The following is an 11475-nucleotide window of genomic DNA, read 5'->3' on the forward strand; positions in this document are numbered from 1 at the left end:
GTTTAAATTTACCGCTAAACATGAGCACCTTCAAAAAGGTATAACAATCGTTATTATTTGAAGTCGGTTATAAAAGCTAATATCTTAATGATGTCTTGTGAAGAAATAATTACATAGCTATTAATATCGTTATCGATACTGTCATATGAACATTTTGTCAAGCCCTATCGTAAAGTAACAGGTTATGTTTTTACACAAAATATTTTAAATTATAGACTAATATGATAAAATATTAGCACACAAAGGAAGAAAAACTTATAATGAACTTTATAAACCGGCTTCTTACACTTTTTACGCTGTTAATTTGACAAAATATCGTTATGAAAATTTCGCTAGGAATATCATAAATCCTCTGAAATTAGTGTTTGCTTGGATTATTTGGCACTGTAACACTGAAATCCGGCACACTACAAGACACAATCTTCACTGAATTACTTTATTTAATACTTTTCGTCCTAATCCGTGTATATTTTTCAATTTGAAAATTACTGTGATACGCTCTTGGCCGTTCGCGGCCGTCGTCAAAGTCAAAAGTGGTCACGTTTTCTCATTGGTAGTCTGACTCTTTCGCACTCATGGTATGTTCATATACGTGATGGCTTCCCTTTCGCACACTTCAGTTGTCTGTCAAGCGCGAGCGCGAAAATGACAAGTCTGTGGTTTATACGTGACGAGTAAATAATACCTCTTGTATACTGAGAATCAAAATTTGTCAGCCTCGGAGGAATGGAGTAGCATTTACGTGGAGGTGGCAGCAATGCATTCTGAACGAGGGGGAAGTGCATTATGGAGGGACTAAAAGCGTAACAGAGTAGGTACGTTACAAGCTGCAGTAAAAATATAAATTATTAGGTACGTTATCAGACAAATTATACCTAACTAAGAATGCGTAGCGAGGGATGTGTTTGTTAAGAACCCCAGACCTATCAAACGAAGAACCAATAGATAGAATAATCGTCCATTAGCCCTGCGCTGAGCGTGGACAGGTCAGTGAAGAATGAACTCATAACAAACACATCCCTCGCAAAATATCCTCGCACATCCCTGGTGGAAGGAAACGCAGCTCCCACATCGGCTGAAGGGTTCAATAGTCGCTACACAGGCTGCACCTAGACGTTATATTTATATTGTATAAACAAGCACATCGATTGTATCGGTACTGTTCTACATTTGTAGGTTGCAATGTAGCATCAATATAGCTTCTATTACAAATTTCTAAGATACCTACGTAAATTCTAATGTTTACATTACATTTCAAGCATCGCTGTTTACATTAACAGATGATACTGAACAGAATACTTATATCCGAATCTGATATCCGCCGTTGACTATCGTTACTATCCAATAGTCACAGGCATTTATAGAAAACGTGTCAAGGAGATGTAATATTATAAGCTGACGTAAAATATGACTGTTTATTATTACCCGTATTTGTTTTCGGACGCGGAGCGAAGCGGAACCAGGGGAAATGAGATTCGTATAATTTATATGTGTGCTTATATTTAATCAGCTGGTAAATAAATACAGATACACATTTAATTTCAGACATCTCATTTTGTTAACACTGTATATGCTATGCAGCTTGTAGAAATAAATATTATAGGATGATTTTACACAGATCGACCTAGTTCCACAGTAAGTTTAATAAAAATTGTGTCGTGGGTACTAGACGACGATACAGTTATATATAAATACATGATAAACACTCAAATAAATGTCCTTGTCAGGATTCGAACTCAGGTCCTCCTGCTTCGTAGGCAGCACCGACTAGCTAGGCTCTGCTAGGAAGCCGTATATTTGTAACTAAATATGTGCGTATATATTCTATATATTATCTATCATATAGTTTCATTGTTTATTTAGATTATGTAACAGCTGTTATCTCAGTGCAATTCTACGTTTAATATCTACATTCATTTGGATACTGAAACGATCACTTTTACGAGTAGGTAGCTACTTAATTATTTCAAGAAAACAGTGTAAATGAGACATTCATTTGCCAAATAGCTTGAAATAAATGAATTTTATTTATTTGACCTTTTTCACAGGACCTAAGTAACCTCTGGTCCCAGCAAAGTGCATACATTTTACCAATAATGTGCCTTTGAGAATAAAAGGACGACAGGCACTCATTTCTAACCAAATAATTGAGACTCGAGCTATTAATACCACTGACTTAATATAAAAGAAATAGACACACAAAGCAGAACAAAAACGTCAAGAAATGTGGATCCCAATGACGTTTCGCACCATTTGCATTGATGATAAAAACGCTTACGTAAAATTTGAGTCAAGATAAATGTTTCGTACAGAAAAGAGCTTAATGTCGTAAGCATTAAGTGTCAAATTTGCAAACATAAGTACCAACACTGTTAAAAAATTTAGTCCGATGGCACTACGTAACGTATGTACGTCAAACAACGTCAAACGAGAATAATGAACGAATGGAGTCACTTTGGTACACTTTAATATGTATTACTGTACAGGAAAACCAATTGAAGTAATAAATAAAACAAATTTAATTTAATCGGGAGCTCAAATAAAATTAATTCGTGGTTCAAATTCAAACAAATCTAATTTTTAATTCGTAAGTATACGTCTTTAAATACTAATTTCCTTGAAATAAATTCTACTTATTAAATAACTGTGTATTTAAGATCTACATTTACTCATAGCGCGGGTGCACGGGGACATTTAGATACTGATTGGATTTTTTTTATAAAGTCTACCTATACTTTATAAAAAAAATCCTGTGGTTGTCACTGTGTTCCGACAGGTTTAGCATTTACAGTTAGTCGATATAAGCCCTTATTGGTGGTGTATATGTCGGAAACAGGGAAATGGGCCGAACACACAAGTGCCGTTTTGCCTTGTTTAAAACTGCATCACCCCTATCTCTTGCTATAATTAAATAGCAGTCCACTTTGCACGTCGCATAGGTTTTCTTGGAAATCTTGAATTTAAACATAATATTATTTCTTATGAATTCCATATAAAAATATAAAAAAATATTGACCTCACATCGACTCATTAGATTTTTGTTCCTTAACATCCCTTCTTTGGTACTAACAAATTAATTTATTCAAATCCATAAAATTACCACCAGATTACATAAATTATGTAATGCTATCCAAAGAACTAACCGAAAGAAATACATTCCATCCTTTTCCTTGTTTTATCATTGTTATTTTTACATATTTTAACGGCACATTTCGTAATTGTTGACAACTTCACATTTGAGCGTTTCAAACAAGACTAAACGAAAAAGTAATGCATGATCTGTTTTGACATCACTTTTGTGGGGCCATTTTTGGCGGCTGATTGGGTATCCAGTTCTTTATACTATATCAATGATTAATACATATGACGAAAGTAAAATACTTACATGTTAGTCCAGTCAAATTGGATCTAAAATAAAAGCGTTTTGAGGAATTAATTCCCAGCAAGCTGGAGATTATTTTTATACCTTCATTTGATCCTAAATGCGTAGGTATATAATCTGAGTTTGCGCTATCCCAGGAGGTGTAAATATAATTATTTTGGGAGCCTTGGGAGATACATTTTACCTTGGATTGACAAAATCACTCGATGTTAGAAGGAACCCACCATCAATTTATAATGTCACTACCAGCAAGGTTGTTGTGGATCAATCACTGGTGAAAAAAAAATCGGATTTTAACACGATTGTGTATACAAAAAAAAAATTCAAAGTGGCGATCATTTTTTACAATCTTTGACTACGAATTATTCATATTATGGTATCTTTCGGGTCCTCAGATGTTAATTTTTTTTTTATTAGAGCGTACCGTCTTCAAACTACAAGCAAAAGACTGAAAAAAGAGCAAAAAAAAATCTACAAATCCTGAAATGGAGCAAACTTGGATTATATTAATTTAGAACCAAATGATGGGTATTTAAGACAATTTCCAGCTTGCTGCGAATTAATTCCTGAAAAAATATGTTTTAGGTACAATTTACAGCGCGAAATTAAAATCTTAGTGCGCGCTTCTGGCCTTAGGATTTAGGATATTATAAATAAATTTTAAATAAGACAATGAATGTAATGTAACACTGCGCCACCACGGGCTCTCCAGTCAAAGGAGCGCCGGCCGCTTCTCTAGACACGCCGCGCTTAATGATATTCTCCGCCGGTCTCTTAACAGCGTCAACGTACCGGCTCTTCTCGAGCCTCCTGGTATTGTAAGAGACGATGGTAAGAGACCGGACGGAATGTCACTAATTCCGTGGAAGATGGGACGGATGCTGATGTGGGACGCCACCTGTGTGGACACCCTAGCCCCGTCTCATCTCCACGGCACTACTGCAAAAGCCGGCACGGCGGCAGAAGCGGCCGAAAAATTAAAAAAGACCAAATATAGGGGTCTCGGCCCCGAATACGATTTCGTACCTTTTGGTGTCGAGACCCTTGGCCCGTGGGATCCGAACGCGTCTACGCTATTTAAAGATCTATCCAAAAGGATAGCAGACGCTACTGGTGACCGTAGATCTGGCAGCTTCCTCGCACAAAGAATAAGTATACAATGAGGAAATGCTGCCAGCATCTACGGCACCATTCCGCAGGGGAATAGTTTGTAATAATTTATTTTAAGATTAGTTTTATTTATTTTTAGATTTCGTTTTTAAGTTTTGTAGGTTAGTTATTTAATTATGTTTTGTCGTTTCTAGGTATGTATTGTATATTAAGTTTGTATGAATGTAATAACATGCACTCAAGAAGTTAATGTTATAAAAAGTTGGATTCTAAGGCAATCAGTAGGAATGGAAAACGAATAATTCATTTAGTAGGTTAATAAAGGAAATTCCTATTTGAAATGCAAATCGTCGGCAATGTCTGTTGTATTATGAATAAAACATTTCAATAAGATTTTTCAACATTTCAATTATATTGGTAGTTTCTCATTTGAGGTTTGTTAGATAAAAATAATTAAATTGTCTTGGTAATGAATTTTTTATTTTATGATTTTTTTGAGCAAGATTGAGAAGTTTTTTTGACAACATCTAACTATAATTCTTTCATCAACACCTAATCAACCTAGCGGTAAGAGCATGCACGAGGCGTGCGCCTTTCAATCCGAAGATTGCGGGTTCAAATCCCGGCTCGCACCAAGCTACCAATGAGATGTAAGGAGCCATAGCAAATAATGAGTAGCTACCTAAAAATATGCTCAATTGGTGTAAGAGCGCCATAACCTTATGGCGCTGGCCTTATGGGTATAAACGTACTGGTGCTCGACGCCCATACAGGTCATCTTGAAACTTAAGTCAATGATAGAGGTGCCATCTATTGGGCATTAGCATGACGAGCACTAGTACGTTTACCTTATGCCATTGAATCACATTTTCCTTCACAAGTCAATTCTTTTTCATAACGAAATAAATAGAAATAGTTTTGTAATGAAAAATTAATTAAGTACAAAAACTACACTGGGGCTGTTCATAAATTACGTCAACTATTTTGACGATTTTTGACCCCGTTTCATCCTACGTCATGCTACCATCATCCGATGTCCAGATTCCCCCCCCCCCCCCCCCAATTTGAAATGACGTAATTTATGAATAGCCACACTTTCGGGTTAGCGTTCTTCATAACTATTTCAAATTTCAAATCGATGGCTTAAGTAGTTCTCGAGATGACATACAGACGGTCAGACGGAGAGAGTCGCACCATAAGGGTTCCTTTTGTACCTTTTTGGTACGGAACCCTAATTCCTTTCCTTGCCTTTGATTTCGATTCAGTATTATTAACATAAATACTCTCATTTGACTACTGGTAGATACGGTCTACCTTTGATAATAACAGTGTGAACGATGGTACGGAGGTGAACCTTCTGAATAATATAATATAAAGTTGCAAAAACTCATTCCGCTGCTTTTAAAAGTTTCGGCGTTAATTTAGAAGGTACCTTACTATACCTAAAGCAGCTCTTGCCAACTTATTATATGAACTAGAGTCAAGTCTCGCCTTACTTTGTACCAGGGATGTTGCGAACATCCGCATCCGCATCCGCAACCGCGGAACTTCCGCATTATTTTCAACATCCGCATCTGCATCCGCATCCGCATAAAATCGATGCGGAGCTTATGCGGATGCGGATGTCGAACAATTCGGTACAGGAACGTCGTAGCGGCGGCGTAAGTGCTAGGTAATTTCGTCATTACCTATAACGAAATCATCTAGATCCAGAAAAGTCGGCGAAGTTATTACTGTTTATTAGATATAACGCACCTATATTCTTGCTCAAATACTAAACGTTTCGTTTTTTTAATAAAAGAATACTAAAAATGTAATATTTGACGTTTTCTAAGCACCTAATCTTGACATCCGCCTTTAAATATCCGCATCCGCATCCGCAACATCCCTGCTTTGTACTTATTTTGTTAAAAGTTCTAGAAAGTGCTTTTGTCTGGCTAGATCACAGTTTAGATATCTTATAAAGATACAGATTTACCCTGGAATTATCGGTATGTTTGTATTGTATATCACTTATCTCTTATTTCTCTTACATCTATGAATGATAATACAACAATATTAATATCCGCGCATGGGTAGGTGTTAATGCAGAATAGCGTACAATTGCCTACTGTACCTATATACTGCATACCTACATTTTTATATATATATATCATCGTCAGTGGCAAACTTACAATACGGCCCGGCCCGCCTGTCTATCTTTTATTTATTCTCGTCTATCTATTGCCGTAATAAAATAATATCAAAATAGTAATAACTTTACCGGTTCCGAGATAAGAGCATTTTTACTCCTCTATGTCGTTGATTTAGGTATATATCAAATATATTCCTCGTACCAAAGTCACCAAAGCGATAACATTATCCGAACAAAGCCTTCGACATTATCATAATGTTCTTAATGTCCTCGGCCTATGACTGTGCGACATTTTTATTGGCCTATCGATGAGATAGCAGAGAATGGACTGCTTTATTTAGGAGCCTTTCCCAGTTTAGTGAATGATTAAGAGCCAACAGGAGCTAAGATTTAAATATTTTAGGTAAATATACCCGTCTCGCTAACGGAAGCGGCTCCTAAAACTAGTGCGATAAGGACAAGGCGAAAAATCCTGCGTAAAAATATCAAAAATCGAGGTTTCGTACTCGACTGTTTCCTCCTCCAAAACTTAACCAATCGTAACCAAATTTGGAAATCTAAATGATTATGAGATTATCTGTGTCGGACCGTTTTGCTTTTTTGACTAATTGATGTCAGTTTTGAATACGCACGCCTCTCATTGCGGCATAGTCAATTTGGCCATTTTTGAAGGGCTCTAGCGCCTTAAAAAACAAAAATATCAAAAAAAGCAAAACGGTCCGACACAGATATTGACAATATTAATCTGTGTTGAAAAAATCATTGCTCTAGCTTCAAAACCCACGGAGGAAACAGTCGAGTACGTTTGTATGGAGAAATGACCACTCCTGTTGGCTCTTAATTTTCGTACCTTTGAAAGTTATAGTCATTTTAAGTTATCCCCGTAATTTACTGAGCGTTAGCGAAGGTAGGTAGACGTTTTAGTTTGGGAGAAAATGCCTTCATATAATTCATAATACAACATAATTTTGTCCGCATGATCTCCTATGCAGGTCGCATTTCTCAACCGTTTCTTTTGAGCAGGTTCGGTAGTTACTCGTAGTATATTAGATTGAGTTATTTAATAAAGACTTGATACATGTTATTGTTTGTATTGTGATTAAGTATTGACGGATCAGGTTTGTTTTGGCTTCCAGGGACTCAAGGCCGTTCCCCTAAATCACATCGATTTTGTTGGCCCTCTGCCAAAGTAGTGTCAGCGGGTGTTAATTTAAACCGAGCAAAATATATCCTATCAAAAACATTACATGTAAAAAGGTGCAAGTCTCGCAACGCTTCTACTACAAAAAAAGTTTTGAGATGTAATGTGAAACCAAGTCGGTTATTTTAATCAGTGCCAGGGGGTGTTAAAACTGTATCAAATATATATCTTTAATTTGTAATACGTATAATGACTTGGCCATCGCACGGCTGCATAATGACATAAGGATCACCGTCAGCTATTAATAAGTTTTTGGCAAAAATTTCATTTTTGTTACACGCTTTTATCGCTGACTGTACTTTTCTTACGACAGACAACTAATACTCATCGAGACAATTCTAAAAACCCCTAACACAATTAGGTTGCGTTGTTTCATCACAGACTTCATATGGCCACCTCCTGTCTCCTGTTATATTGCATTGTCACCCGACTTACATGTGTATGCAAAATTTCAGCTCAATCGGAAACCGGGAAGTGGATCAAATTTAACTTGCCAGATTCCATTACAATTTAGTTACATACAGGTCGAGTTCCTATGGCCACCTCCTGTCTCCATCATCAGATCAGCTCGATGGTACCATAATATTGCATTGTCACCCGACTTACATGTGTATGCAAAATTTCAGCTCAATCGGAAACCGGGAAGTGGATCAAATTTAACTTGCAACATTCCATTACAATTTAGTTACATACAGGTCGACCTAATAGAAGCGTGTTAAAAATATTTCTAATTGAACATAACGCTAGCGCTAATTGCAGTTTGAGAATTACACATATTTACGAGTACGGTACGTGTAAAGCATTATGTGCGATTGCCAAGTCATTATATGTATTACAAATTAAAGATATATATTTGATACAGTTTTAACACCCCCTGGCACTGATTAAAATAACCGACTTGGTTTCACATTACATCTCAAAACTTTTTTGTAGTAGAAGCGTTGCGAGACTTGCACCTTTTTACATGTACCGTAAAATGGGGTGAGTAGGGTCAAAACTGAAATTCAAACCTCGATAACATTTTATTTTTACATAAGAAAACTGAATGGTGTATATAATAAGTGTTCCGGACGTTTGTATTTTAGTTTTTATTTTATTTTGGGTAGTTCCATTTCATAACTTTGACGATAAAGAGGAAAACCCACCTCACCCCGTATAGTGCCTCGTATTTGGGGTGAGAGGGGTTTTCATACAAAGGTGATTTTGGAAGATTGTTGGATCGATTTTTTTTTATTATGCGTATTACTATAGCTCCATTTTAAATTGGAATACATTATTTTTGTAGCAGTAGACTTAATATCCCTTCTCACCTCCCTCTCAAACCTTCTCTCCCCATTCATAACCCACCTCTCCCCGCGAAACCTACTCACCCCGTTTTACGGTAATGTTTTTGATGGGATCTCATCTCTTTTTGTAGGCAGTCCTTCTTTTCGGGTACTCATACCCATACTATGTATAATACACATATCATAACTAAACACATCTTCATTCATACTCACATCGTACATAGTAGTGTACCTTTACCTACTATTTGTAGGAACTGCAACAGTAACTTTGTAATAGCATATATTTATATGGGATTACAAAATTACTTATGCAGTTCTTAGATCTTTAAAACGTGACTGATATTGCAATATTTTTAGGTTTTCTATGGCTGGATAAGCTGAAAACTACTTATGTTTAAAATTTGAAGCTTGTGGGTATACTAGAAGTACCTTAGAATTGTGATGATCGTAGGTGAGTGAGTGAGTGAGTGAGTGTGTCAGTGTCGAAAATAAGGAACTTTGACGTACAATAATTCTTAAACTACAAGTTCAAATTGAATGTTTTTGAGAATATATCTTACGCATGTTAAACCATATATATTACTGAAAATTCAGGGTTCTAGCTTCAGACAGCACAAAATTACAGGACGTCGAAAATGGCCTGAATCGCTTCGAGAAAAGGATGGTACGGCCGTGCCTCTTTGTTTTGCTCGACTTGGCGGGGGCACTACCGTACCGTGCCCCCAGATAGATATACACTTGGTCAACTATATCTTGTCAGTAGAAAACTGCGGCAAATTTGAAAAATGTAGGCACGAAGGGATATCGTCTCATAGAAAATTTGAATTTCGCTCCTTTTTCTACTGACAAGATTTGCTTGACCATCTATAACAATACCTACTATGTACTAATAGTAAGGGGAACAACAAACTTAATAATAAATATATTTTCACCACGCCAGCTCGGAAAGGCTTACTTTGCACTTCAAAAACTTATAGCAAAGTTGCATTTTATTCACATGTGAGGCAAAGTAATCAAATGCAAATTTTGAGTTGTTTTCTTATGATTGCTGGTAGAATTGACTTTTAAATGATGATTTTGGGTGATAAATATTTAATAACATTCATTTGGATTTGATTTGGTTTGATTTTGTTTGATATTTTACATTTAATATTTGCTTCGGGTTGGTGTGGTGAAAAATTTTGTGTTTCACTCGGGGGCAAATTTTGTTTAACCCTCGTGCTTTGAAACCCTCGCAACGCTCAAGATTCCATTTTCCGATCCGATCCAATTTTGGAATCTTTCGCTTGCTCGGGTATCAATATTAGCACGAGCGGTTAAACAACAACTTTGCCCCCTTGTAAAACAAATAACTATTTCATACCTAGTCCCACAGTGATCGCAATGAGGCTTGTATTGTGTGTACTAAGAAGCACTTGCGAGCACACCAGAGACAGCAACGGAGTTGAAGCAGTCGCCGTGGCCGAATCGGCCGTGGAGTCATTATTACTAAGAATTTACAGTCAGACCAAGCTAAGTTGGCAACGATTTTGATAGCACAGGCTGTGCATAGTGTTATTTTAAACGTCAAACTTCTATGAAATTATAAAGTTTATTTAACACTTGCACAGTCTATGCTATCAAAATCGCTCCCATTTCAGCTTGGTCTGACTCTTAGATAGATAAATAGTAAATACATCGAAAACATCCGTAAATCAGGAACAAATGTCTGTGATGAACACACTTACTTAGTGAAAGTAGAAAGTGAACGTGTCCGACGATATTCCTCATGCAAGGAAATACTACAACTAAACCAGAATTTCAACGGTTTTTGATTGGGGAATATTCCAGAAGCACATTACTAGTTGGAACACTAGATTACTGAAAATTCGGTAAGTATCTAACCAATTCCCTAGATAGGTACCTAAAAACAATGAACCAGACATACAACAAATGCCTACATAACATTTTACTTATAAGCAGTATGCCCCTTTTGAGGGTGCCAAATGGAAAATGGGCACTAAAATTAGGCTCTGCAACGCACATAATACCTACGACGCGTGCACGATGCGTGTACAACAGATTCATTAGTAGTAATCACGCGAAGAAATTAAGCGTATCCAATCTAATTTATGGAGCCCTTTCACCCTTTTATGACCGAACTGTTTTTTGGCACGAAACGACCTTGCTAAGCGTTCATAAATCGCACAAAATAAGAAAGAGGGGAATTGCATGTCACACAGTAAGTGTCCAAGATAAATAAGTGTTAGCAACGTAAGTAAATGAAACTGTAAACAATGTTCAGGGGAAAATAAAACAAAGCTTTACAATACTAAAAATAAATTATCACCATTTATTTTGATGAATTGTAACTATTGTAACG

This window comes from Cydia amplana, chromosome 3, assembly GCF_948474715.1.
Source record: "Cydia amplana chromosome 3, ilCydAmpl1.1, whole genome shotgun sequence".
In the NCBI taxonomy this organism is placed as follows: Eukaryota; Metazoa; Arthropoda; class Insecta; order Lepidoptera; family Tortricidae; genus Cydia; species Cydia amplana.